Consider the following 27,429-nt stretch of genomic DNA (forward strand, 5'->3'; position numbering starts at 1 on the left):
AGCCAATCTGTCAATGAGTTCATCTGCTCTTGGTATTGGATGGGCATCTGTCTTAGTGACAGCATTGAGACCCCTGTAGTCTACGCAAAACCTCATCTCTCTCTTACCATCCTGGGTGTGAGGTTTAGGCACTAGAACTACAGGACTAGCCCAAGGGCTCTCTGAGGGTTCAATGACTCCCAATTCCAACATCTTTTGCACTTCAGTTTTTATGCAGTCCCTGACGTGGTCAGGTTGCCTGTAGATTTTACTCTTCACAGGCAGACTGTCTCCAGTGTCCACCTCATGTGTGCACCAGTTTGTCTGACTGGGGGTCAGAGAAAACATTTGTCTGTAGGATTGAAGGACCTGCCTACAATCCTGTTGCTGATGCTCAGAGAGGCTGTCAGAAAAGACTACACCATCTACTGACCCATCATCAGGGTTCTGAGTGAGCAGGTCTGGGAGAGGGTCACTCTCTTCCTCCTGTCCCTCATCTGTGGCCATGAGCAAGCCCATGTCCTCCCTGTCAACAAATGCTTTGAGCCTATTCACATGAAGTACTCTGTGAGGGCTCCTGGGAGTTCCCATTTCAACCAAGTAGGTGACTTCTCCCTTTTGCTCAATAATGATGTGGGGTCCAGACCATTTGTCTTGGAGAGCTGCTGGGGCCACTGGCTCCAACACCCACACCTTCTGTCCTGCATGGTATACAGTTAGGACAGCCTTTTGGTCATGCCAAGCTTTTTGAAGTTCCTGGCTCCCATCCTTCCTTCACCAGACATAGGGGTCCTCTTACAGGATGTCCAAACAAAAGCTCAAAAGGGCTGTAACCAACCCCCTTCTGTGGGACCTCTCTGTAAGCAAACAGAAGGCAGGGTAAAAGGATGTCCCATCTTCGCCTAAGCTTTTCTGGTAAACCTTTTATCATCCCTTTGAGGGTCTTGTTGAATCTCTCAACAAGCCCATTGCATTGTGGGTGATAGGGTGTGGTGAATTTGTAATTGACACCACATTCCTTCCACATAGCAGTCAAGTATCCTGACATGAAGTTTGCACCTCTGTCAGAGATCACCTCCTTCGGGAACCCCACTCTGGAGAAAACTCCAACCAGGGCCCTTGCCACAACAGGAGCTGTAGTGGTTCTAAGGGGAATAGCTTCTGGATACCTGGTGGCATGATCCACTACCACCAGTATAAATCTGTGCCCAGATGCTGTTGGGGGGGGTCCATTGGTCCAACAATGTCAATCCCCACTCTTTCAAAGGGAACCCCCACCACAGGTAGTGGTATAAGGGGGGCCTTTGTTGTGCCACCTGATTTGCCACTGGCTTGGCAGGTGACACATGAACGACAAAAGTTCTTGGTGTCCTCAGACATATGGGGCCAGTGAAAGTGTGGGGCAAGCCTGTCCCAAGTCTTGTTCTGGCCTAAGTGACCTGCAAGGTGAATTTCATGGGCCAAGGTGAGAAGGAAACCTCTCAGAGTCAAGGGGATGACCAGCCTCCTGGTAGCACCAGGCTTGGGGTCTCTTGCCTCAGAGTAAAGGAGTCCATCGTCCCAGTACACTTTATGGGCACCTGTGGCATTCCCTGCAGCCTCAGCAGCAGCCTGCTGTCTGAGAAGTTCAAGAGAGGAACAGTCTAACTGTGCCTGCCTCAAGTCTGCCCTGGAAGGGCCCCGTGTTGGACCCGGCCTCATGGCGTGGTCCTATCGCTCCCGCATTGGCGGGCCCAGGACAACATCAGCCCTCCACCGGATCTCGGACGGCCCCTTCGGCCCGATCCTGCATGCCCCAACACCACCGGTCCGACTACCATCCCGGTCCCCCATCCCCGGCCTGACCCCAGCGTAGGCCTATTCCGACCTAAGCACGAGGCCGTGCCCGACTCCATCTTGGGCCCACCACGTCCCAACCACGTGGCCTCGGCCCCAGCCCGACCCCAGCGAAGCCCCGATATCGAGGCACCAAGATCCACCCAGGTGGTCGAGTGGCCACTCGACAGATCCCGGAGGAAGGGGAGTTTCGATGGCCCGCCAGCCGTCCCCGGACGCCTGGTATCGATCGCCCTCCGGCCTCCCGGGGCGCTGGCTCCACCCCCCTGCTGGGTGTCTGAACACCATCAACCCGGCCCCTCTGGCCCCCAGGCGCGAGGGTCCGGACATCAAAGGACCTCCATCCTATATCTGGGCCAGCCCCGGAGTAGGACGCCAGTTGTATCCTGGACTGGAAGCCCTGCTGACGCTGTCACGGCCGACACCAGACGAACTCATCCTTCCTGTAACCCGAAACCATCTTGAGAGCCTGCTGGCGCTGCCGCGGCCTACCTTGCTGAAACCACCGGGAGAGCCTGCTGGCGCTGACGCGGCCTACCTTGCTGAAACCATCTTGAGAGCCTGCTGGCGCTGCCGCGGTCTACCTTGCTGAAACCATCTTGAGAGCCTGCTGGCGCTGCCGCGGCCTACCTTGCTGAAACCGTCCTGAGAGCCTGCTGGCGCTGCCGCGGCCCGACCTCTCGGAACCCCCCAGCTCGAGGATTGAGAGCTGTGCGTAGGGTATCCCTTCTTCCAACCGAGTTGAGACTGTCCCTCTACCCTACCCCCCTTTACGAGACTTTACGGATCCCTCGATCTGCCTGTATATACTGCCAAGAACCAGCAACCTTTATTACCTATAAAAGCTTAAGATCTTGACCTCTGGTGTGGTGTCCGTCTGTAGTGTTGTGATTACTCTGCTGTACGATCCTAGGAGAGGACCCTCTCCCAGGAGGCCTCTCGGTAACGCTCGGCTACTTCCCGAAGGAGGGGTGGACCTAGGGGTGGTCAGTCAGACATCTTCTGCCTCCCCCGGGGTCGCCTTTCTAACATTGGTGGCAAGCGCTGGGATCCGAGCCCACGCAGATCGTACAGAGAGTGATTCACTCACTACCAAGAAAAACCCACTACGACCATGAACACAGAATTCCAGAAAGAGAAAATGGAAGACTACAGTCACAAGGAGCTAAAGCAATTCTGCAAAGACCTAGGCATCGCTACCACTGGCTTAAGCACCAAAGAAGACTTTAAATCGGCCCTGCAGGCCTGGGTGGACGCCGGCGAGGCGCCACCCCCGAATGAAGATAACCCGGGCCCGAACGGAGGCCCGGAGGCCGAGACGAACCCAGCGGGAGGGAGACCCGCAAACCAGGACACGGGCCTCTCCCACGAAGACGCCCGAGAACGAGAGAGGAACCGGCTCCACGAGTTGGATCTTGCTCGACTCAGACAAGAAGGAGAAATCCAACTGGCAGAAAGGAAGCTAGCCCTCGAGGAGAAAAAACTCATGCTCGAGCATGAGCTCGTCCTCAAAGAAATGGAACTGAAAGCCAAGGCAAACGAGTCTGCCATCGCTGGGGGTAAGACCTCACCCCCGCCGGTGGACACGAAGGTGCACATACCCAAGGATGTCATCAAAGAGTACTATAAGAACGACGACATCCAACAGTGGTTCTGAGGAAAATTGAATTTTGCCTTGTCATATGTGCCTACGTGTTCCCCATCCTATGTTATATGTGCATGATCGATATGCATATGTCCCCCTATGATCGATTAAAGACGCAATTATAGTTGTGTCCAACGTTAGTATGCCAGTTTCCAGTTCTTGTGAAAGCAACGAGTATTAGGCCTATGTTGCCAACGTTTTACATTATGCACGTTAATTCACCGCATTGTCCCCGTTTTTAGGCCTCAAAAGGGCCTGAACACCAGATTCAAGCTCCAGTCTCCTGAAATTCACTCCGAGGAGCGATGCAGCCCCCACCTGCATCCCTGACCCTTCACTTACTTCCTGCCGCGCAGCGCGGTGCCCGGCCTGGCTCTGCCTGCCTGTCTGCCAAGAATATGTTATGCCTCTAGTTATCAGTTCAGCTCTTCGTCTTCACATTCCTAAGCTAACGAACCGCATAAACAGCTTCAGCTATAGTCTAGTCTTTCTGTCTCCATGTAAGAGAATTACTGAATTAATATCCATAGAAGATTCATAGCACACGCAATACATGTAGAATATATGCATGCACCCGCCTTAGTATCAAGCAGCCTTTACCCTGATAACTTTTAGATTCTATCAACATGTACTCCAAAACACCAGATACCAGATATGCTATAGGTACATGTCGTCCTGACATCTCAGACTTTAGTCTCCTCTTCTAGCGCAGAAGTCAGAGCCCCCAGCTCTCCCCAGTTACACGTCATGGTCCGTTTGCGCGCACCACTAGGTTAAAGGTTCCAGCTGCCCAGGTAGCCCCCTCCATGTATCCACCCACTTCATGACACTTCTGTGACGTTCTCATCACATGTCTTTGTACACGCCTTCTTTTTACGCCCATGTACTCTTATCTTACGATTGTCACTTGTTACGCCTACTGTATTCAATGCAATTATAATGTTTTCCTATATATACTATGTACTGTTAATGAGACGTTGCAGCTGCCACTCGTGTCATTCTATTTCAGGCTGTTCCGATCCTGTCCCTTCCCTTATGCCTGATTAAAGCCTGTTCAACTCAGATTCCCCGGATCCTGCCTCTTATTTATTGAGCTATCTGTTTTATTGAATATATCGAAAAATAGTACCGGTAATTAATTATTTATTTACCACATAATGGCGCCCAAATAGGGACGAGCCCCTTCCCCACACGCCGGCGATGTAACGCAGGCCCCCTGACCCTTCTACAGCCGTGACGGAACTCTACCGTGCACGTGCAGATATTTCTGCTTCATCAAGTCTCCCTCAGGCCCACGGAGGAGACGGAGACTGCGGTCCGGCATCCAGACGAGGCGGTGAGGAATGCGGTTCGTCCCGACCAGAGCCCAAGCCGAGAGAGCAAGGTCCGAGGTATCCGGAGGCCCACCTGTTTCTGAAGTCCGAAGTTCGAAGCGCATGCGTAGTAACCAGACGTCGTAGCAGTCCAGTCCAGTCCGAGGCCTTCAGTTTCTGCTTTCCGGTGAGTACCGTTGCAGGGGAAGTATCTAGACAGGTTCATTAGTTTGTCCCTGGTCCGATGGGTTTGGGTACACAGATCCAGTCCGAAGTATTCACCTAGGTGGATACGGTATGACGTGTCTCTTTACGAGACCGGTATGTTCTGTACTGTTTTAGCAGTGCATCCAGTAATTCTAGTAAGTCCGTTCTCGAGAAATTCAAGTGTTATGTTTTCAGTGTATCAGGTAGTATTCTGTTCGAACTGTTATTAATGTATTTCTATGTCATGGTATGAGTGATTTGTTTACCATTTCATTACTGTGATTATTGTGTATTGTGTTTAGCCCAAGTACGACTCCAAAATGCCTCTGTTTTCGAAATTACGTCAGATAAAAACTAGAAAAGGGTTACTCGAAGAAGCAGTTCCTGTCCCTCCTAGGGACAGTCCTGGACACTTTATGTATCACAAGCATGGCTTAGATGCCATATTATATCTAGACTTATGGGCGGATTACACGAAGGATCTTGAAGAGAACTATAGATGGCCTGTATCAGGTACATGGGATGCCGAGTGCATCATGCGAGTAGAAGAAGCATTATGGAAAAAGAAAGCCAGACAGTCTCAGAAAGATGCCATCGAGTTATGGCGCAAAGAATCTCATAGAAGAACAGAAAAAGAATTCAGAAAAGCAGAATTAAGTAGGGAATCCTCAGAAAAAGCCCAAGAAAGGGAACTTCTAGAAGAAGGTGAACAAGTTAGAGCAGAACAGTCAGACAGACAGAGGAATGCCCTTATTAAAGGTATGTATCCTCTTCTCGCCGAGGGCTTGCCGAAGGCAACCCCGGAAGCACCCTGTAATTTACCGCCACCATTGGTCCCGATTAAGCTACGTCATAAACCGACTGCAGCTGAAATTTTTCTTTCGTCCTATTTGGACGATACAGTCCCAGAATATGCAAATCCTATTCCGCCTGCTCACCCTCAGCACCCTGTTAGTAATGTAATTCCTGTTCCTCCAGCCACTGGTCCTGGGGATCCCGTTAATGTGCCAGTACCCCCGGACCAGTCCACACCGCGTGTTTTGCCAGTTACTTTACCAGCACGTTCAGTATTAACTGACGATTCCAGTTCAGGAGCAGCGGGGGGAGGTGCTCCTACCACCCCGCCTCAAGTAAAACGAATGACGCTGAGAGACGCAGCGTTACAGCGTACGCCAAAAATGACTACATACGCAGACCTCAAGCGACACCTTACTGACTGCATATATGATTCAGTACCAGGTGAAGATTACATGATGTTATATTCAGTACGTTTAAGACGGGTTGCCAACTTTTTGGCCTCCCTGCCTGACATGAAAGACCATCTAGACAGAATATATCATTTTATCCGTACAGGGGAGAATCCAGGAAGTATTCACGAAGCTATGGCACATAGAAAAGCCGAGATTCAAAATATGATTTTACAGTTCTTGATTAACTGCTTAATAAGAGAACAAGATTATCCTGATAAAGACAAAGACGAGATGAAAGCCCTGACTAGGTGGAGTGACAATATAGCCGAGGGAAAACATAAGACACAAGGTAGTGTAGAAAATATGTACAGGAAAATTCGTAAAGAAATTATAAATATACACCAGAAGGAGGAAGCAAAAAGAGCAACCGAGAAAGAGAATGACTCTTCAAGTGAAGAGGTAGACAGCGAGAATCCCGACAGAATAGCGTATGTAGGTAGAACTAGACTTTCCGACCGACATTCACGTCTGAATTACAAGAAAGTTTTTCCTCCTCCAGTACCAGAACAGTGTTCTCTAGAACAAGTATTCCAGGTTACTGATAAAATTCTGAAACTACGAATAGGTTATAGTGAACTTAGTACCATGCATGAACAAGAACTAGCCCGATCAGCAGTCCGATGGACTAGTGATTCTGCCACGTTTCCAGATGAAATAGTGGCCCAAACGTTTCTGAAACTGCCCCCAGCCGAGCAGCTTCTGGTGGGTATGTATATGATCCAGCACCTCATTACACTGTATGAGGATCAGCATTCTGATCCAGGTCCTTTGTATGATGTACTGAACGAGTTACTCCTAAACAGATGGAAAGGTCTAGGTACCGATTTAATTAGTGTCATTCTAGAACAGCGCCACAAATACAGAACGTTCCTGAATCCACATTTTGTTCCTGTTCCACCCCCAGAAAGAAAATCATTCTACATAGACAGACAGAATCCGTTGCGAGAAGTACATCCAGTTAAAGGAGAGGGGGGTGATCTAGAACGAGTATTCGTTTACACCCCTATCACGAAAATAGAACTTCTAGAAATGAAAAAGTTAATACCCTGTCACGATAAAGATCCAGCAGGGTTCCATCGTGAATTAAAAGACATGCTCCGTATGGGAGAATACACGTATCCTGATATCATTAAAATGTTAAAGGTCCTGTTGCCTGCGGGCATATATGAAAAACTTAAAGAAAAGGAATGGGAGGTGGGAGAGAAAAAGATAGATTGGACCGCATTAGAGACTGAAGATAACACACGAGTTCCAGGTACTGGTCTTGGGGATAAAGCTAAAGCATTGCCCGAATTGTTAATACAAGTCTTGCCAAGATTACTAGCTACGAAAAAGGAAGACTGGGATGCCATCTCAGCCTGTAAACAGAAACAAGACGAAGACACTAGTGATTTTTATTCTAGATTTGAGAAATGTTTCATTATTAATAGTGGTCTGAAAACAAGTAGTGAATCGTATCCACATCTTTTTGTTACCAAACTAGTTGAGAATTCTTTACCACAAGTTAAAAATCGAGTACTGAAAGTCGAAAGTACCTGGCAAGCTAATACTCCGTCACAAATGCTCCAGATGCTGCAATACCACCAGAACAGAATTAGGGAGGAGCAGGAACATGAAAGGAGACGTATGAAAGACACGAAAATGAAAGTACTAGTTGCACAGTCTGTTCCACAAGACAGTCAGAAGAGGGGTCCGAGTCAAGCCAGTCATCCTACAGCTCCCGTTAAAGGGACCTGCAATCACTGTAAACAGCCAGGTCATTATATAAACGAATGTGCAGTTCTGAAACACAACATAGCTACTGGTAAAACGAAAGAGAGACCACGTCCGCCTAGACAAGAACAAGTTTCACAGACTTCCCAGCCACCGCAGAACGCACAACAGACAGTTACAGTACCGCAGCCTATAGCTGCCACACAGCACGTTACACAGCAGATGTACCAGTATGCACAGTCAGAGTATCCAGATTATCAGCCGTATTCATGAAACAGCCTAGAGAGGGAGGTTGGCTTGCCTCTCATCGAGATTCCTGTAGATCAAGAGGGTCCCTATGTACACAGTCAAGTATTAGGGAAAGACAGAAAATTTCTGATTGATACAGGGGCAAGTAGGACTACCATCAGTCATGACGAGGTTCCAGGGGCTCCGCTCTCAGGCTCTAGAAATGTTTCCCTTGGATTTTCAGGAAAGCCTATTGTTAATGAAATATCGAAACCAGTTACCCTAGAAGTTGGTCCATTGTCCCGAACTACAGACTTGTTACTCACGAAATCATGTCCAGAGAACTTATTAGGTATTAAGACTCTGAAAGAATTAGGAGCAGTCATTTGCTGCTCCCCAGAAGGAGTGAGATTGTTTTTAAGAGATTTTAAAGGTCATTATGTGTTACGTGATTTTGATCCACGATTATTGAATGTACCACAGCATTTATGGGCGCAAGGTCCAACTGATGTAGGTTGTATGCACATTACACCCCATCGTGTCACTCTGAAGCAAGGTGTTGTATTGCCACGAATCCGACAGTACAAATTGCCACCTGAGGCTGTAGCAGCCTTATCGAAAATTATTGACGAGCTCATTGCTCAAGGAGTGGTTGTAGAAACTGACTCCAATGTATGTAATTCTCCTATCATTCCAATTCTAAAACGTACAGATCCAAATGCACCTCCAGTTTATCGATTAGTGATTGACCTTCGAGAACTTAATAAATGTATCATACCACAGTACCCTGTGGTCCCAGATATTTCTTCCCTATTGACTGCCATTGATTCCGAAGCTACGTTCTTTACTGTTATTGATCTCAAGAACGCATTCTTTAGTGTCCCCATTCATCCAGACAGCCAATTCCTTTTCGGATTCTGTTTAAATGGAAGAAGCTATAAATTCACACGAGCTCCTCAAGGTTTCACAGAAAGTCCTAGCATTTACAGTCAAGCACTTAAAAGACAACTAGACAATATTCACATGCCAACTGACACTGCCCTGCTCCAGTATGTCGATGATCTATTGATCACAGCCCGTTCTGAACGTGACTGCGAACGAGCGTCACTTACAGTCTTGTATTTTCTAGCCGAGATGGGGCACAAGGTGTCCCCTTCGAAACTGCAATTCTGTGTCCAGCAAGTGGTCTACCTTGGACACTTACTGTCCAAGTGGGGTACGCAGTTGACACCAGACCGTATCCAGTTAATAGCACATCTTCCACAGCCCAAGACACAGAAGGAGGTACGAGCTTTTATCGGCCTCACTTCTTATTGCAGACAATGGATTCCTCAGTACGCATATCTAGCCAAGCCACTGATACAGTTAACGACACAGGAGGCAGCGACATCGACTGTCCTCCCTTGGACCCAGGAACATACACTTGTTTTCAATGAGTTAAAGAAAGCTTTATGCCAAGCACCTGTACTAGCGACACCAAACTACAGTAAGCCTTTTACACTTTTTGTCACTGAACGTGATGGTACTGCATTATCTGTTCTCACACAAGATCAAGCAGGACAATACAAGCCCTGTGCTTATTTCTCTAGCACATTAGATCCGGTGGCCCAGGCTCTGCCTGCGTGCCTCAAGTCCGTTGCAGCCACAGCTCTAGCTATCAGACAAAGTGATTCCATAGTGTTAGGACACTCCTTGACAGTACAAGTTCCACACTCCGTGGAAGTTCTTTTAAACCGAACACAGACACAGCACTTGACAATTGCACGTTTAACAGGTTATGAACTAACATTGTTTCAGCCACACATAGAAATCAGACGCTGCAACATTTTAAATCCTGCTACACTGTTACCCTCAGTTACTTCGAATCCTGCCACACATGACTGTGTGGAAGTTGTTAACACCATGACAAAGCCAAGACAAGACTTGACAGACATTGCATTACCTGATCCCGACCTGACACTTTATGTGGATGGTTCATGTATGAGGACAAGTACAGGAGAACTAGTAGTCGCGTATGCAGTGACTACTGACACTGAAGTTATAGAAACACATCGTATTGACACCCTGTCTGCTCAAGCAGCAGAGCTTGTCGCTCTGACCCAAGCCTGCATACGAGCTAAGAACCTGAAAGTAAATATATACACAGATTCACGTTATGCATTCGGAGTCGTACACGACTTTGGAGTACTCTGGCAAGAAAGAGGTTTTATGACTTCTCATGGAACCAAGATTCAGCATGGCCCCCTCATTCAAGCTCTGTTAGATGCAATACATTTACCGACAGCTATCGCTATCATGAAGTGCAAGGCACATACGAAAGTCACTGACATTATTTACCAGGGTAACGACCTGGCAGATCGAACAGCCAAGCTTACAGCTCAGACTCCAGACCTTCCAGTTAACAAGACACAGACAGATATTCAAGATCAGACTACTTGTATGACAGTTAAGGACCCTACACAAGACGTACTGGACATACAGTTACATGCTACCCCAGACGAAATCAAGAAATGGTCTGAACAAGGAGGGGTCCAGACAGATCAAGGATGGTTAACGAAGGGAAAAGCCACTTGGTTTCTCCTCGACTCTATGGTTCAAGTCATTATTAACACCGCACATAGTCCAGCACACTTGGGAGAAAAAGCCATGTTAGATAGTATTCAGAACCTTTGGTTTAACAAGCATTTACGAGCAGCAGCCAAGCAGAAAGTGCGTACCTGCATGATCTGTTGTCAGTTCAATCCAGGTAAAGGTGTCCCGGTGGAACAAGGTGGATTCCATCCTCCTGACCACCCTTTTGAAGTCCTCCAGATGGATTACATTCAGATGGAGCGATGTCGAGGTTTCAAGTATGTCCTCGTAGTTGTATGCGCTCTGTCCAGATGGACAGAAGCATATCCAGTCCCAGATTACACTGCCGCGACCACTGCCAGGCAGTTGGTTCGTGAGTTTTTCCCCCGCTATGGATTACCAAGGGTCGTGTATTCAGATAACGGTCAGCCATTCTCCTCCGAACTCATGAAACAAGTATCTCTTCTGTTAGGGTACCAGTGGAAGTTCCATTGTGTACGACATCCTGAGGCAGCTGGTCTCGTCGAGAGACATAATCAGACCCTGAAAATCCGCATTGCCAAAGTATGCGCAGAGAAAGGCGTAGATTGGATGGTAGCACTGCCAGTCGCCCTTTTTTATATGAGAATGGTCGCTCACTCCCGTTCAGGTCTGTCTCCTTATGAGGTAGTTTTCGGTCGTCCCCCAAACATGTGGGGTACACCTAGACCACGTACAATTACAGATGTTGACAGTAATATGCTGACAGATTACCTGGCTTCCTTGATGTCTGCACTACTCTCTTGTCGTTCACAGGTTGCCGCTGCTTTTCCAGACAACACCCAAGTGAAACCGCATGAGGTCATACCAGACGACCTCGTTCTGGTTCGAAATTTTGATCGTTCAAGTCCGCTGGAGCCCCGCTGGAAAGAACCAAGACTCGTTCTGCTAACAACAAGGACGGCAATCAAGGTCGAAGGTCGTAAGGGGTGGTTGCACTCCAGTCATGTGAAGCGATTTCATGGACTCAGACCAAAAACATTTTTCAAGGACTGCCCCGTTCTCAAGGACTGCCCAGACACTGAATCTAAACTTCCCCTGTTAGAGAAAACTCCGCAGCAGGAGTATAAAGAAAAACTGAGGTCTAGTAAGTCAGCCAGTTTAATTGTCTAAGTCCCTCTCGGGTGAAACGGTTAGACAGGTTCCTGACATGTATGAGATAGACCCGCATAGTGAGAGAGTTAGTCGAAACTCTAAGAGAATACGTTATCGAAAGAATCTTCGAAGTCGATGCATTATTACTCTATTACTTTTGTTATTTCTGAGTTTTACGATTACAGGCATAAGTTATGTTTTATATATATGTTTTCCTCCTATTGATTCACATGTACATATGTTTTCTAATGTTACAGTAGAGCACACATTTAGTGAACTGCCTCCTCACGAGTTATCCTATCGTCTTGCCATGCGCAACAATACTTTTATCCGTATGTTACACTATTCACACCAGACCAGCAATGCCACTAATTGTTGGGTGTGTGGTCGACTCCCCCCTTTCCAGACACCGAAGGGAGTCCTACCACTCTTTCCTTATCCGTTTTCACACAATGGTTCGTGTGGAGCATGGTCCACGTTAACGTCATCCTCAAACGATATGTCCCTTCTGAATAGAACATGTTTCCCAGACAAGGAAGGTCTTTCCCATAGAACAGGGTTAGATCTAGAAAATGAAGTATATGATTTAGGTAATTATTCCTCGAATTTCATGGTTTTGAATGTTCAGTCCGAGACTACTCCAGATTTGCCTGCTATTACAGTTCTACCAGTAAAAGGCGAATTATGTGTCAGAAGGAATGGTTCAGTACATGTAGGACATAGTGATTGTACTACTATGGTCGAGTATAGTGACAGTGGGAAATCTACTTTCAAAGCCTCACGTCATTCTTATTTTGTATGTGGTCAGACCGCATATGTTCGTCTGCCCCTAGATTGGGATGGAACATGTTACATTGCCTTTCTACTGCCACCAGTTTTCCTAGCCCCATCCAAATTATCACAGAAACACACATCTAGTACACGTTAGACATAGAAGGGAGACTGAGTCCCCAATTGTCGATCAGACTGAAACTGCCTTAGAACAATATCAAGATTTCAATAAAGGTTTCTTTTTCTTCATAGGTCCTGTCCAGAATAGTAAGTTAATACGTAGGCTAACCAGAACCCTTGAAGCAGTAGTGAATGAGACTACTTCCGCTCTAGGTAACTTGACTGAAGAGCAATCTGCTATGAGATTTGTCGTGCTCCAAAATCGTCTCGTCCTTGACGTCATACTGGCCGATAGGGGAGGAGCTTGTAGAGTCATCGGATCTAGTTGCTGCATTTTCATCCCTAATATCGCGCCGTCTGTTTATTCAGCTATAACCAGACTTCATAAAATTGCCCATCAGTTACACCAGAATCCAGGCACCTGGACATGGTCCGGTTGGCTCTGGAGTATAATATCTGCCTGGGGATGGAAAGTATTGTCATTCCTAGGTATAGCAGTAATGATCATATTCAGTTGCTGTCTATGTTTACAATGTGGCCCTGCGATTTGCGGCTTGTGTGCTACCTCTTGTATTCCAAGTCCAAAATGCCGTTCCAAGACAATTCGAGACGAGCAAATGATGCTCTATGAACAGATAGATGGTATCATGAATATTGATGTTTCCTGATGGAAACGTAGGGCACAAGGAGGGAATGAGGAAAATTGAATTTTGCCTTGTCATATGTGCCTACGTGTTCCCCATCCTATGTTATATGTGCATGATCGATATGCATATGTCCCCCTATGATCGATTAAAGACGCAATTATAGTTGTGTCCAACGTTAGTATGCCAGTTTCCAGTTCTCGTGAAAGCAACGAGTATTAGGCCTATGTTGCCAACGTTTTACATTATGCACGTTAATTCACCGCATTGTCCCCGTTTTTAGGCCTCAAAAGGGCCTGAACACCAGATTCAAGCTCCAGTCTCCTGAAATTCACTCCGAGGAGCGATGCAGCCCCCACCTGCATCCCTGACCCTGCACTTACTTCCTGCCGCGCAGCGCGGTGCCCGGCCTGGCTCTGCCTGCCTGTCTGCCAAGAATATGTTATGCCTCTAGTTATCAGTTCAGCTCTTCGTCTTCACATTCCTAAGCTAACGAACCGCATAAACAGCTTCAGCTATAGTCTAGTCTTTCTGTCTCCATGTAAGAGAATTACTGAATTAATATCCATAGAAGATTCATAGCACACGCAATACATGTAGAATATATGCATGCACCCGCCTTAGTATCAAGCAGCCTTTACCCTGATAACTTTTAGATTCTATCAACATGTACTCCAAAACACCAGATACCAGATATGCTATAGGTACATGTCGTCCTGACATCTCAGACTTTAGTCTCCTCTTCTAGCGCAGAAGTCAGAGCCCCCAGCTCTCCCCAGTTACACGTCATGGTCCGTTTGCGCGCACCACTAGGTTAAAGGTTCCAGCTGCCCAGGTAGCCCCCTCCATGTATCCACCCACTTCATGACACTTCTGTGACGTTCTCATCACATGTCTTTGTACACGCCTTCTTTTTACGCCCATGTACTCTTATCTTACGATTGTCACTTGTTACGCCTACTGTATTCAATGCAATTATAATGTTTTCCTATATATACTATGTACTGTTAATGAGACGTTGCAGCTGCCACTCGTGTCATTCTATTTCAGGCTGTTCCGATCCTGTCCCTTCCCTTATGCCTGATTAAAGCCTGTTCAACTCAGATTCCCCGGATCCTGCCTCTTATTTATTGAGCTATCTGTTTTATTGAATATATCGAAAAATAGTACCGGTAATTAATTATTTAGCCTACGAGGTCGCCATGGCCGCCCATCGAGTACCCCTCAAGGACTGGGGCGCCGGCCTGTGGGGGAAGTTTATCAACGAAGGGAGGGACGCCCTGCTGGAGCTCCCTGATACCGAGATGACCTCGTACGAGCACATGAAGACCGCCCTCCTCACTCGCTACGGGCTCACCCCCGAGATGTACCGGCAGCGATTCAGAGACTGCAAGAAAATCCCCGGTACCACGTGGGTGGAGTACGTGAACTTTTACAGCAGAGCCTTGGAGGGGTGGGTCAGAGGCTGCCAGGTCACCACCTTCCAGCAGTTGATCGACCTCATTCTATGGGAACATCTGTCCAATAATTGCTTCATCGAACTCCGACAACACCTCCTCAACAGCAAACTGACTGAGCCACGAAAACTCGCTGTCGAGGCGGATAGATGGGTGAGCACCCGAGTTCCCCGGAGTCCACTGGGAGACTACGGCCGGGGATCCCCGGGGAACCACCGACAACGAGGCGGCGGAGTAGGCCAGAGCCGGGGGCGAGACGTCCCCCAGGGGTCCTCCCCTACCTCCACGTCGCCAGCCCTGGGCCAGAGAGGGGGCCCCCCAGCCAGACCGGGGCCCCGCCCGAACGTTACGTGCCACAGATGCCAGCGACTGGGTCATTATGCGAATGACCCTCTCTGCCCAATGAATCAGCGACCCGGCACCACCGGTCCCCCAACCCGCCAGATCGCAGCCGCTGCCCTGGGTGAAGAAAGGAGTGAGGAGGAGGACGACAACCCCGAGCAAGCCGAGTGGGAGCCCGCCGCCATGACCTTGGCATGCCTGGGTACTCACGACCTGATCCCCCGAGGCCCGATCCCCGGCAACACCCAGAAATACCGCCAGTGGGTCACCATCAATGGACGCCGGACCGAAGCCCTCCGTGACACTGGGGCCAGCGTGACAGCGGTCTGCTGCCATCTGGTGACCCCAGAACAGATCCTTCCTAACGTCCTGTGTCCAGTCCGGTCCGCAGATAACTCAGAGACTTTGTGCCAGATGGCCGCATCCCCTTCGAGTGGGGGGGAGTGTCGGGCGTGCTGAAAGTGACTGTCCGCGACGACGCCCCCGTGGACTGCCTCCTTGGGAACGACCTAGAAAGTTCCCCCTGGGCTAGTGTCGAACGGAGAGAGCACCTGGGGATGCTAGGCCTTCCCGAGTGGGTCTGTGCGACCACCCGCTCCATGACCGCCCGAGCCTCCACCCCAGCGGGGGAAGCTCCCACGAGGAGCCGGAGTGGCCTGCCCCTCCGCCGCCCGTTGTCCCCGAGGACGCCGACACCGAACACGGCCCCCCAGGGCCCGACCGAGAAGATCTCACCGAGCTCGACCACCTCCCAGAACTCGCTCAATGGCACCAAGAAGGTGGCCCCACCCGCGAACAGTTCCGGCAGGAACAGAAAACCTGCCCCTCCCTCGAAGGGATTCGACAGCAAGCCGCTACCCAAGCAGCTGGAGACCCCGCGGGGTCCCACTGGATCTATTGGGACAACGACCTTCTCTACAGTGAGCAAAAGATTGCTGAACTAGGGGCCGGCCGGGTACTGGTCGTACCCCTCCGATTCAGAGACTTCCTCCTGAACTTAGCACATGATGTGCCCCTCGCCGGGCACCTGGGGCAGGACAAAACTTACAGCCGCCTGGTGACCCATTTCCTCTGGCCAAAAATGCGCACCGATGTGCATAACCACTGCAGGACCTGCCCGACCTGTCAAGCCAGCGGGAAGAGCGGGGGGAAAGTCAAAGCCCCGCTCCAGCCGTTCCCCGTGGTGACTACCCCCTTTGAGCGAGTGGGGATAGACATCGTAGGGCCCCTGGACCCTCGAACCTCGCAGGGGCACTGCTTCATCCTCGTCCTGGTTGACCATGCTACCCGCTATCCCGAAGCCATTCCCCTCCGAACCGTCACAGCCCCCGTGGTGGGCCGAGCCCTCATAAGCATCTTCTCCCGAGTCGGCTTCCCCGAGAAGTCGTGAGTGATCGAGGCTCCAACTTTATCTCGAAGCATATGCGGTCCCTATGGCAACAGTGCGGGGTCGCCTATAAATTCACCACCCCGTATCATCCCCAAGGAAATGGACTAGTGGAACGATTTAACAGAACATTGAAGGGGATGATCAAGGGCTTAGAAGAACCACTCCGGCGCAAATGGGATGTCCTGCTACCTTGCCTCCTGTTCGCCTACCGAGAGGTACCCCAGAAGTCCCTGGGGTTCAGCCCCTTTGAACTCTTGTACGGACACCGGGTCCAAGGCCCCCTCAGCCTGGTCAAGGAAGGCTGGGAGACAGCAGTTCGAGAGGCCCCACCTGATGTCTACCGGTACCTCCTGACCCTCCGCAATCAGACTCGGAAGTTCCGGGAACTTGCCGAGGCCAACCTGGAGGCTAGTCAGGAGGAGATGAAACGCTGGTATGACCAGAACGCCTCGTCCATCGAATTCGAGCCGGGCCAGCAGGTCTGGGTCATGTCCCCGGTCGAACCTTGTGCCCTCCAGGACAAATGGACGGGGCCCTTCAAAGTGGTGGAGCGCAAGAGCCCAGTCACCTATCTGGTGGACATGGAGTCCCCCGGAACCCCCTCCGGGTTCTGCACGTTAACCGGCTCAAGCCACACTTTGCACGCACTGAACTGAGCCTGCTGCTAGCGACCGATGACGGAGCTGAGGACGACTCCGAACCCCTACCAGATCTCCTCCGCACCACCGAGAAAGACGGCTCCATCGAAGGGGTCACGCTCTCCTCTTCCCTGACCCCAGAGCAGCAACAGGACTGCCGGAAGCTGCTGGGGCAGTTTGCGGATCTGTTTTCCCTCACTCCGGGGGTCACCCGATGGTGTGTCCACGATGTAGACACAGGAGACAGCCCGCCTGTAAAACAACGAACTTTTCGAGTGCCCGACCGGGTTCGGGCCTGCATCCAATCCGAAGTGGCCAAGATGTTAGCTCTGGGGGTAGTCGAACCCTCCAACAGTACCTGGGCCAGTCCCGTTGTCCTGGTCCCTAAAGCCGCCACCCCCAGAGCAGCTCCGGAGCTCCGGTTCTGTGTTGACTACAGGGGACTGAATGCCGTCACCAGGACCGACCCCCATCCCATCCCCAGGGCGGATGAATTGATCGATCGCCTAGGGGCCGCCAAATATCTCAGCACCTTCGATCTCACGGCGGGGTATTGGCAGATTGGCCTTAACCCTGGTGCACAGGAGCGATCGGCCTTCTCGACACCAGATGGCCACTATCACTTCAAAGTGATGCCCTTCGGCATGAAGAACGCACCAGCAACCTTCCAGAGACTAGTGAACCAGGTGCTGGCCGGTCTAGAGGAGTACAGCGCCGCCTATCTCGATGACATTGCAGTGTACAGCCTCCACTGGGATGAGCACCTGACCCACCTCTGGACAGTCCTGACAGCCCTTCGGCGGGCCGGACTCACCATCAAAGCCAGTAAGTGCCAGATAGGCCAAGGGTCCGTGACCTATCTGGGACACCAAGTGGGGAGCGGCCAAGTGGCTCCCCTCCAACCAAAGATAGACACCATCCGGGCCTGGGAGCCCCCGGTCACCCAAACCGCCGTCCGCGCCTTCCTGGGGCTCACTGGATATTATCGGCGATTCATAAAGAACTACGGGAGCATTGTGGGGCCCCTCACAGAACTGACCTCAAAGAAACTACCACAGAAGGTGCACTGGACCCCCGAGTGCCAGGCAGCCTTTGAAACTCTGAAGACTGCCATGTGCACTGCCCCTGTGCTCCAGGCCCCCGACTACAGCAGAGAGTTTGTGGTCCAAACCGACGCCTCAGAGCACGGCGTCTGGGCGGTCCTGTCCCAAGTCAACTCCGAAGGAATCGACCGGCCTGTGGCCTTCATCAGCCGACGCCTACTGGCAAGAGAGCAGCGATGGAGCACCATCGAGAGGGAAGCCTTCGCCGTGGTGTGGGCCCTCAAGAAGCTCCGGCCCTACCTCTTCGGCACCCACTTCCGAGTACAGACCGACCACAAGCCCCTGCGGTGGTTGATGCAGATGCGGGGAGAAAACCCGAAACTGCTGCGCTGGTCCATTTCGCTGCAGGGGATGGACTTCACTGTGGAGCATCGCCCCGGCAACGACCACGCCAATGCTGACGGCCTGTCCCGATTCTTCCGCCTCGGCGAGGAGAATCCCCAAGACGATGGGTGACTCTCCCCTGCCTTCAGCTGGGGGGGACGCGTGTTGGACCCGGCCTCATGGCGTGGTCCTACCGCTCCCGCATGGCGGGCCCAGGACAACATCAGCCCTCCACCGGATCTCGGACGGCCCCTTCGGCCCGATCCTGCACGCCCCAACACCACCGGTCCGACTACCATCCCGGTCCCCCATCACCGGCCTGACCCCAGCGTAGGCCCATTCCGACCTAAGCACGAGGCCGTGCCCGACTCCATCTTGGGCCCACCACGTCCCGACCACGTGGCCTCGGCCCCAGCCCGACCCCAGCGAAGCCCCGACATCGAGGCACCAAGATCCACCCAGGTGGTCGAGTGGCCACTCGACAGATCCCGGAGGAAGGGGAGTTTCGATGGCCCGCCAGCCGTCCCCGGACGCCTGGTATCGATCGCCCTCCGGCCTCCCGGGGCGCTGGCTCCACCCCCCTGCTGGGTGTCTGGACACCATCAACCCGGCCCCTCTGGCCCCCAGGCGCGAGGGTCCGGACATCAAAGGACCTCCATCCTATATCTGGGCCAGCCCCGGAGTAGGACGCCAGTTGTATCCTGGACTGGAAGCCCTGCTAACGCTGTCACGGCCGACACCAGTCGAACTCATCCTTCCTGTAACCCGAAACCATCTTGAGAGCCTGCTGGCGCTGCCGCGGCCTACCTTGCTGAAACCATCTTGAGAGCCTGCTGGCGCTGCCGCGGCCTACCTTGCTGAAACCATCTTGAGAGCCTGCTGGCGCTGCCGCGGCCTACCTTGCTGAAACCATATTGAGAGCCTGCTGGCGCTGCCGCGGCCTACCTTGCTGAAACCATCCTGAGAGCCTGCTGGCGCTGCCGCGGCCCAACCTCTCGGAACCCCCCAGCTCGAGGATTGAGAGCTGTGCGTAGGGTATCCCTTCTTCCAACCGAGTTGAGACTGTCCCGCTACCCTACCCCCCTTTACGAGACTTTACGGATCCCTCGATCTCCCTGTATATACTGCCAAGAACCAGCAACCTTTATTACCTATAAAAGCTTAAGATCATGACCTCTGGTGTGGTGTCCGTCTGTAGTGTTGTGATTACTCTGCTGTACGATCCTAGGAGAGGACCCTCACCCAGGAGGCCTCTCGGTAACGCTCGGCTACTTCCCGAAGGAGGGGTGGACCTAGGGGTGGTCAGTCAGACATCTTCTGCCTCCCCCGGGGTCGCCTTTCTAACACCCCCTGTCCCAAGAAACTCAACCTGTTCAGGCTCAAGTTCTTCTAGGACAGTTCCTTCTGGGGTCTTGGGGTCAGTCTCCTGAGAGAGCTGATCCTGTTCCTGAGGCAGGGGGGAAGGGTCAACCTTACCCCTACTGCTCTTTCTCTTGGTTAGTGTCTGGTCCATTGTTCCAGGATCCAGCACTAGTTCAGCTGGGCATTTCTTGGCCTGTGACCTAGTCACAGCAAGGACATGTGCTGACAAACCTAACATTTCCACATGAGTCCTATACTCCACATCTGACCATAAGGAGGATTCCAAATCATTGCCCAACAGACAGTCCACAGGGAGGCCTGAACTAACAACAACCCTTTTGAGGCCATTTACCCCTCCCCAGGAGAAGTTAACAAGTGCCATACTATGGGAGGTAGTGGCATTGCTAGCATTGGTCACCAGGTAGTCTGCTCCCAGTATTACCTGGTCAGGGTCCACAAAGTTAGGTGTCACCATGGTGACACTGGCACAAGTGTCCCTGTAGGCCTGAGCCATTTTTCCATTAATCAAAGGCGTCTGCCTGTACTTGCCCAGAGTACTGGGACTTAGTGTAGGGGTCATAACCATGTCCCCAGTACAAACAAGAACAGCCTGAGTAGGTGTTCTGACTAAGTCAGAGCCCGCCTCAGTTCCCAGGGTTAACCCCACTATAGCCTTAGGAGGATTAAAACCACTACTAACTGAACTAGGGGGTGCAGGTGCCTTAGGGGCAGTAGTGGTAGGAGTTGGGCCTTTCTTGGTGCACTCACTAAACCAGTGAGTCTTACTTTTACAGTATTGGCACCATGGTTTCTTCTGACCATTCTTCTTCTTTTGGGAATTCTGGGAATTCTGGGACCCACCCTCTTTGGATTGTTGGGGCCTTGTTGAAGACTTCTGGTCATTTTGCTTACTCTCATTACCCTTGGGATCAGCTTTCTTTTGGCCACCACCCTGGTTCTGGTTCTGCTGCTTGACCCTTGTCCTGACCCATCTGTCTGCCTTCTTTCCCAATTCTTGGGGAGCGGTCAGATCTGAGTCAATAAGGTGCTGATGCAACAACTGATTCTGACAATTACTTAAGATTTGTTCTCTCATAATTAGATTATACAATCCTGTGTAATCAGTAACTTTACTTCCCAGTAACCAGCCTTCAAAAGCCTTAGTGGCACAATCTACAACAAAGTCAGCCCAATCTTGAGACTGAGTTTTCTGGGTGTCTCTGAACAGCAACCTGTACTGCTCAGTTGTTAAGCCAAACCCATCAATCAGTGTATTCTTCAAGGCTTGGTAATTGTTAGCATCCTCAGCTCTAGTAGTGGGGAGCTTATCTCTACCTTTACCTTCAAAGGAGAGCCACAGAATAGCTGCCCACTGACTCTGGGGGATGCACTGGACAGTGCAGGCCCTCTCCAAAGCAGTCATCCATTTGTGGATGTCACCCCCTTGTTTAAAGGGGGGCACTATTTTACTCAGGTGTCTAGTGTCAAAACTCCTGTCTTTATCCTTAGGGATATTGCTGCTACCAGCGGGGACTACCCCACTTAACTGTTGCTCTCTAGCAAAGGCAAGCTTCTCTTTGGCAAGGGCAAGTTCTTCCCTCTGAATCCTCAGATTAGCCTGTCTCATCCTTGCTTCGTGTTCTCTTCTCTGAGGGGACGTTTTTCTCCTCTGGGGAGAAGTCATTCTCCTGTGAGCAGAGCCATGAGAGTGCACAGATCTATTGGAGTCCCTAGAATGAGACCTATCTCTTCTGGCTCCAATGTTAGGCCTACTTAGGGTCAGTACTGGGGGTCCCCCAGATCCTTCCCTATGCAAGTCTAAGTTGGCCCTAGTGAGTCTGCTGACTAGCTCAGGACCATTGTCTGCCTCATCCCCAGAAATAACCTCTTCATCCTCTTCCTCCTCTACTTCCTCAGTTTCAGGGAGGTCAGGATCACCAAGGGTACCTTCTAGGGCTGGCATGCTCCCATCTGTATGAGAAGCTCTTCTAGCATCATAAGTCTCTAAGAGACCTAACAGAAAGGGAATGGTAGGGTTAGAACCCTGTTTTAGTTTCCTGGAGGTACACAATTGTCTCATCTCCTGGAAGCTAAGGCCTGCATATCTGGAAGTGACCTGTGGAAGGTCTACAACCACGAAGGGAGTCTCTGAAGATTCTCCTTGGGTAGACATGCTTCTAGTGTGGTGTAAGTGATGCACCTACCTACACTATGGGTTTACCTACTGATCCCTTGCTAAGAGTTGTAGTCATGGTGTGCTAAGTCCTGTTACACTACAACAGCTGGTTCAGTAGAACTCAGAGTATTCTAAGTTAAGTTATATGTACCTGGGTACTTATGTGATCTTTCAATCGATATTCTTAGGATACGTGCGAGGTAAAACAACAGCAAGCTCAAATCCCAACCGCTGCACACCAATGTGAGAAGTTGGCCTGATATATAGTGCTCACTATTCTAGTGATCACTTTGTATCAGTCCAAACAACCCTTATTGATGATTGGTTGTAAGTCAACCGTTTAGACCAGCTATCCTAGTAGCATGGACACGAGCAGTCTTCAGGCTAAACTCTAGAGGGCGTGTTAAGCCAGCTGTTTCACCATCACATATACCCCTTGAACACCAAGTGAAAGGACACCACACAAGTTGTTATAAAAATATAGGATATTTATTAATAACAGTTCTACCCTGATCTCTTTATGAGTCAGGGAGCTAAGCACAATACAAAACTCTTAAGAAAATACTTTAAGTTGCACAATTTACACAAATGCCCGAGGGGCACGAAAAACCATATACTACAAAAGTGGAATGCGAAATACTAGCAGGTAAGTAACAAGATCCAGAGGCTTCAGGATCGCTAGGGGTACTCTACTGAACCTTTAGATTACGAGCAGGAGACCTAGGGAGATCGGGTGCAGAGTGTGCACTCTCACGCGGGATGCGGGAAGAAGTCTATGGATGCTAGCTTTCGTAAAGTTAGTGTTATCGGACGAATCCGACTAGGTAGACTGAAAACGACAAAGGATCTGGACACTTAGATAGTGAACCTGTGCTGGAGTACCGAGATACTCAAGTTACCTAGCCCAGGGGCCGCAGCTGCATAGGGTTCAAGTGACGTCGGGAATCCTCGTTGAAGTCTATGGAGCCTGAAAGAAGAAGTTGCTGGCAGGCGACCAGTGAAGAAGTTCGAAGTGATCCAAGCCTGGATCGGAGTTGAAGATGACCTGAAAGCAGAGGGGACTCAGTTCTAGATCACTAGCCAGTGATCAGAGGGGCACCAGGATGGCACCGGAATGGGGCACCTCGATCAGGTGAGTGGGTGACGCTGGGCTCGGCAGTCTCTCGGACCAGGAGGCGTTGTCGGCGACCAGGATGGAGGGGCGAGCTGTCCCACGAAGGTGTCTGCTGTCGGCGCTGCTGAAACCAGGATTGGAGCAACAAGCCTTGGCAAATTTAAGCCCACGCGGTGGACTCAAAATGGCGTCTGGAGTGGACCAGGAGGGTCCGGGGTGCTCCTCTGTTGGAGGGAAGCAAGGGCCAGTCTGGAGCAACCAGACCAGCGGTGAAAGTGTCTTGGTTCGTCGTCAGGAGGGCCACAAGCCAGCAGGCAAGTAGCCGGACAACGAGGTGAGCAGCAAAGAGCAGAAGGGCCCCACGCAGATCTCGTGGATGCTGGGGAGCTGGACTTCGGTGCTGGAGCTGCTCAGGGTTAGGGCTTCTCAAACACCAGTGCACTTACTCGAGGGTCACTCGGGAGTCGTTCTGGTGAAGCGTTGTGCAGGTCTTGAAGAGGGCCGGTCCCACGGGTCTCGTCACACCCACGAATCTCAGCTGGGCTGGATGATGTAGGTAGAGGTCAGAGATGGCGGGAAGACCGGTTCTCGTCGAGCTGGGCAGTCTTGATCCGGAGGATGGACTACAGCAAACCGCAAAGAGCTTCGATGGTGCCTGCTGGTGCAGGGTGGCTACTCCTTAGCCACAAGGGAGAGTCTTCAGAGAAAGTCAAGAGTTCCTTTCGTGGAAAGTAGTTCAAGATTCAGAATTATCTAATTTGGGAAGGGGACCTGCTCCTACCTTTATTCTAAGAAAAGGGGCTGGCCCATGACTAGGTCCTGCCCTATGGGTGGGACCAGGAGGGGGGTGATTACACTCCTCTCCTTTGTCCGGTCTCTCCCCAGCTCAGGAGCTGGGGTGCCCCAGGAACTGGTTTGAGCCGGGCTATGCACAGTGAGCACCGGGGTGCCACTTTGCAGTCACCTTCCTTTCAGCCCTGCCTACCTAGGATACACAAAATCCTGTCTGAATGGTGCTAGCACCGCCCCTGACAGGAAACCCTTTGTCCAGGCCTCCGTTTGCTGGAAGGACTCCCAGCAGCAGGAGGGCAGACTTGTGTCTCGGTGGCAGCATCCATTTTGTGGAGCTGAGGCTATGTCTGACTTTAACCGGGGTTCACAGTTACATACATGTTGTGTCCCTCTAGAAGGGTGGAATGCTAACCCCGTCGCCAGAATTGGCGAGGGGTTAGTATTCCAATTCGTATGACACCTTACTCGACATGTTTTGATAAAGCTATACCCAAGTTGGCATTTAACCGCGAGGATTATAATGCACTTAAGAGTATATGGTATAGCGTTATCATGGAACAGCTATTTGGACTTGGTTCCGCAAGCTGCAAAAGGGCTCAGCTCATGCCAGAGCACCATTTCACATAATTCCAAGCACTCTGCCTTCAGGATCGATAAGGCCTGCCATAGGAGTGACTGATAGGAATATATGTGTCCATTTTAGGGTTAGATATAGGTATACTATATCTAAAGCAAAGGCTGTTTACACCACCTTGCCCCAGCTGTCGTGCAGCCAGTTGTGTCTGTTTGGATGGCCAGCCAGGGGTGGCATAATACATGCTTCAGCCCCTGGTAGGCCCTGGGTACACCTATGCCCTGGATACCTAAGGTATGCTGTACAGGGACTGATAAGGTGGCCCAGTACCAATTGGTAAGATGCACCTAAGGTACATGGTTGTAATTTAGAAAGAGAACAGCTAGGCTGTGGGTCTGATTAGCAGGCCCACAGCCAGGGAAAGTCGTAAATCAGTGAAGCAAAAAGCAAAAATCTGGGGTGGCCATGGGATTGCAGACCCCACTCTCCTACAGGCGGTCGTCACGAGATAGGCGTGCGTGGTGCCCAAATCACAACCAATTTTCTGACTGAACACCAGCTGGCAGTAGCACTGCCTTCACTGGGAGAGACTTACACTCTTTGGAGAAGTGACTCATTTATTACCCCCTTGCCTCGACTCACATCTTTCCGTAAATGCATTTGCCATTGCTGTGATTGTAAAGCACACGCCATGTTATCATGTCGGCTCTATGTATTTTCTTTCTTACTGAAATCGGGCATTTTTTGTGCTGGTTACCTACTTCCGTCGTTTGTCACTAGTTTTAGTAAGCACATCCACCATGACATCCACCACCACATCCACCATCACCTCCACATCCACCATGACATCCACCACGACATCCACCACCACCACATCCACCACATGCACCACCACTGCATCCACCACCACATCCACCACCACATCCACCACCACATCCACCACACCCACCGCATCCACCACCACATCCACACCACATCCACCACCACATCCAACACATCCACCACCACTTCCACCACCACCCCATCCACCACCACCACCGCATCCACCACCACCACCACCACCGGATCCACCACTACCCCATCCACCACATCCACCACCACCTCATCCACCACCGCATCCACCACCACCACATCCACCACACCCACCACCATGACTTCCACCACCACATCCACCACATCCACCACCACATCCACCACATCCACCACCACCACATCCACCACCTCCACCACATCCACCACCTCCACCACCACCACATCCACCACCACCACCACATCCACCCCCACATCCACCACCATCACCACCACATCCACCACCACCACCACATCCACCACCACCATATCCCCCAGATCCACCACCACCACATCTATATGTGTGTGTGTGTGTGTGTGTGTGGCTCTGTGTGTGTGTAGGTGCAAATGCAATGTTCTTGGATTTTCGTCACAATAAAATACACTGAACATAATCTTCACAAAAGTTATTTACAAACGTTTAAGCTATTGCCATTATAAATGACAATACATTTTATTTAAGTAATAATTATTTACAAAATTAAAAGCCATTGTTATTTGTAATATCAATACATGTAAGTCACGTAAATACAACACACATTGCATTACAAATGCTATAGGTGTCACATTTGCGAAAGTTAAAACTATTGACATTGTAACTGACTAAGCTATTAATTTTGCTATTTTCAAAACCAACACATAAATAAAAAAGTGTCATTTACAATACCAATCGCTCAAACTTTCCTAATGCAAGACCTATTGCATTTCTAATGCTTGTTAGGGAATCGCTATTAAGGACTCGCAAAATGCCATGTAGGTAGGAATCGCAATATTTTTTGTGATTCCTTAATTGTGAATTGCAAATACCTACCCATTCTTTCCTATGGGTCTAGAGGCCCATAGGAATTAATGGGATTTGCACACGCAATTTGCGAGTAACCATGAGGTACTCGCAAATTGCATGCGCAATTTCAAGGGTGCAAGGGTTCCAAAAGGACACCCTGTTGCACCCCTGAAATGAGCATGTGTGCACATGTGGCGCACATACATGCCCTAAGGGCATGTATGTGTGCCAAAAATTGCTTTTGTAAAGGAAATCGCAAATTACCACCAACTTGAAGTTGGTGGTAATTTGCGATTCCTTAAGGTAATTTCGCAATTTACGATGCCTACTAGCATAGTATTTAGGGAATCGCAAATTGTGATTCTCAAAATGCTTGCGTAAAATAAGGAATCACAATTTTTGCAATCCTTACTTTGCGAGAGGGTATTTGCCTACCTACATTGCACACAGCCAAATTGCAATAGTAAAAGCTGAAATTTCAGCATTTGCGATCGCAATTTGGCTTCCTACATCCTGGCCCTGACTCTTTTCCCAACACTCAGGTGAGCTGGTGCAGAGCCTCAATGTATCCACTGGGGGGCAGCACTAGACAAGACTCTAAGTGCAGCAGCAGAAACAGACCCTGGGGTCCTCTGTAAATTGTTCTGCAGAGAAAGACTGGCACCCAGCATTAGCAGTTGGCACTGGTGGGCGAGATGAGAAAGAGGGGTGGGCATGGAGGCAGATCATAGGAAGATTCAGGGCAGGGCCTGAAGGCTGGCCCCAGAGACAAAGCACAAACAGAACCATCAAAAGATTTGGCTTCTAACTGACACAACAAACTTATAAATATTTCTATGGACTCTTTCTAAATAAAAAGATAATTTCTTGAGGTCTTGTATTTCACTTTAGTAC

Source organism: Lissotriton helveticus, chromosome 12 (assembly GCF_964261635.1).
Source record: "Lissotriton helveticus chromosome 12, aLisHel1.1, whole genome shotgun sequence".
Classification (NCBI taxonomy): Eukaryota; Metazoa; Chordata; class Amphibia; order Caudata; family Salamandridae; genus Lissotriton; species Lissotriton helveticus.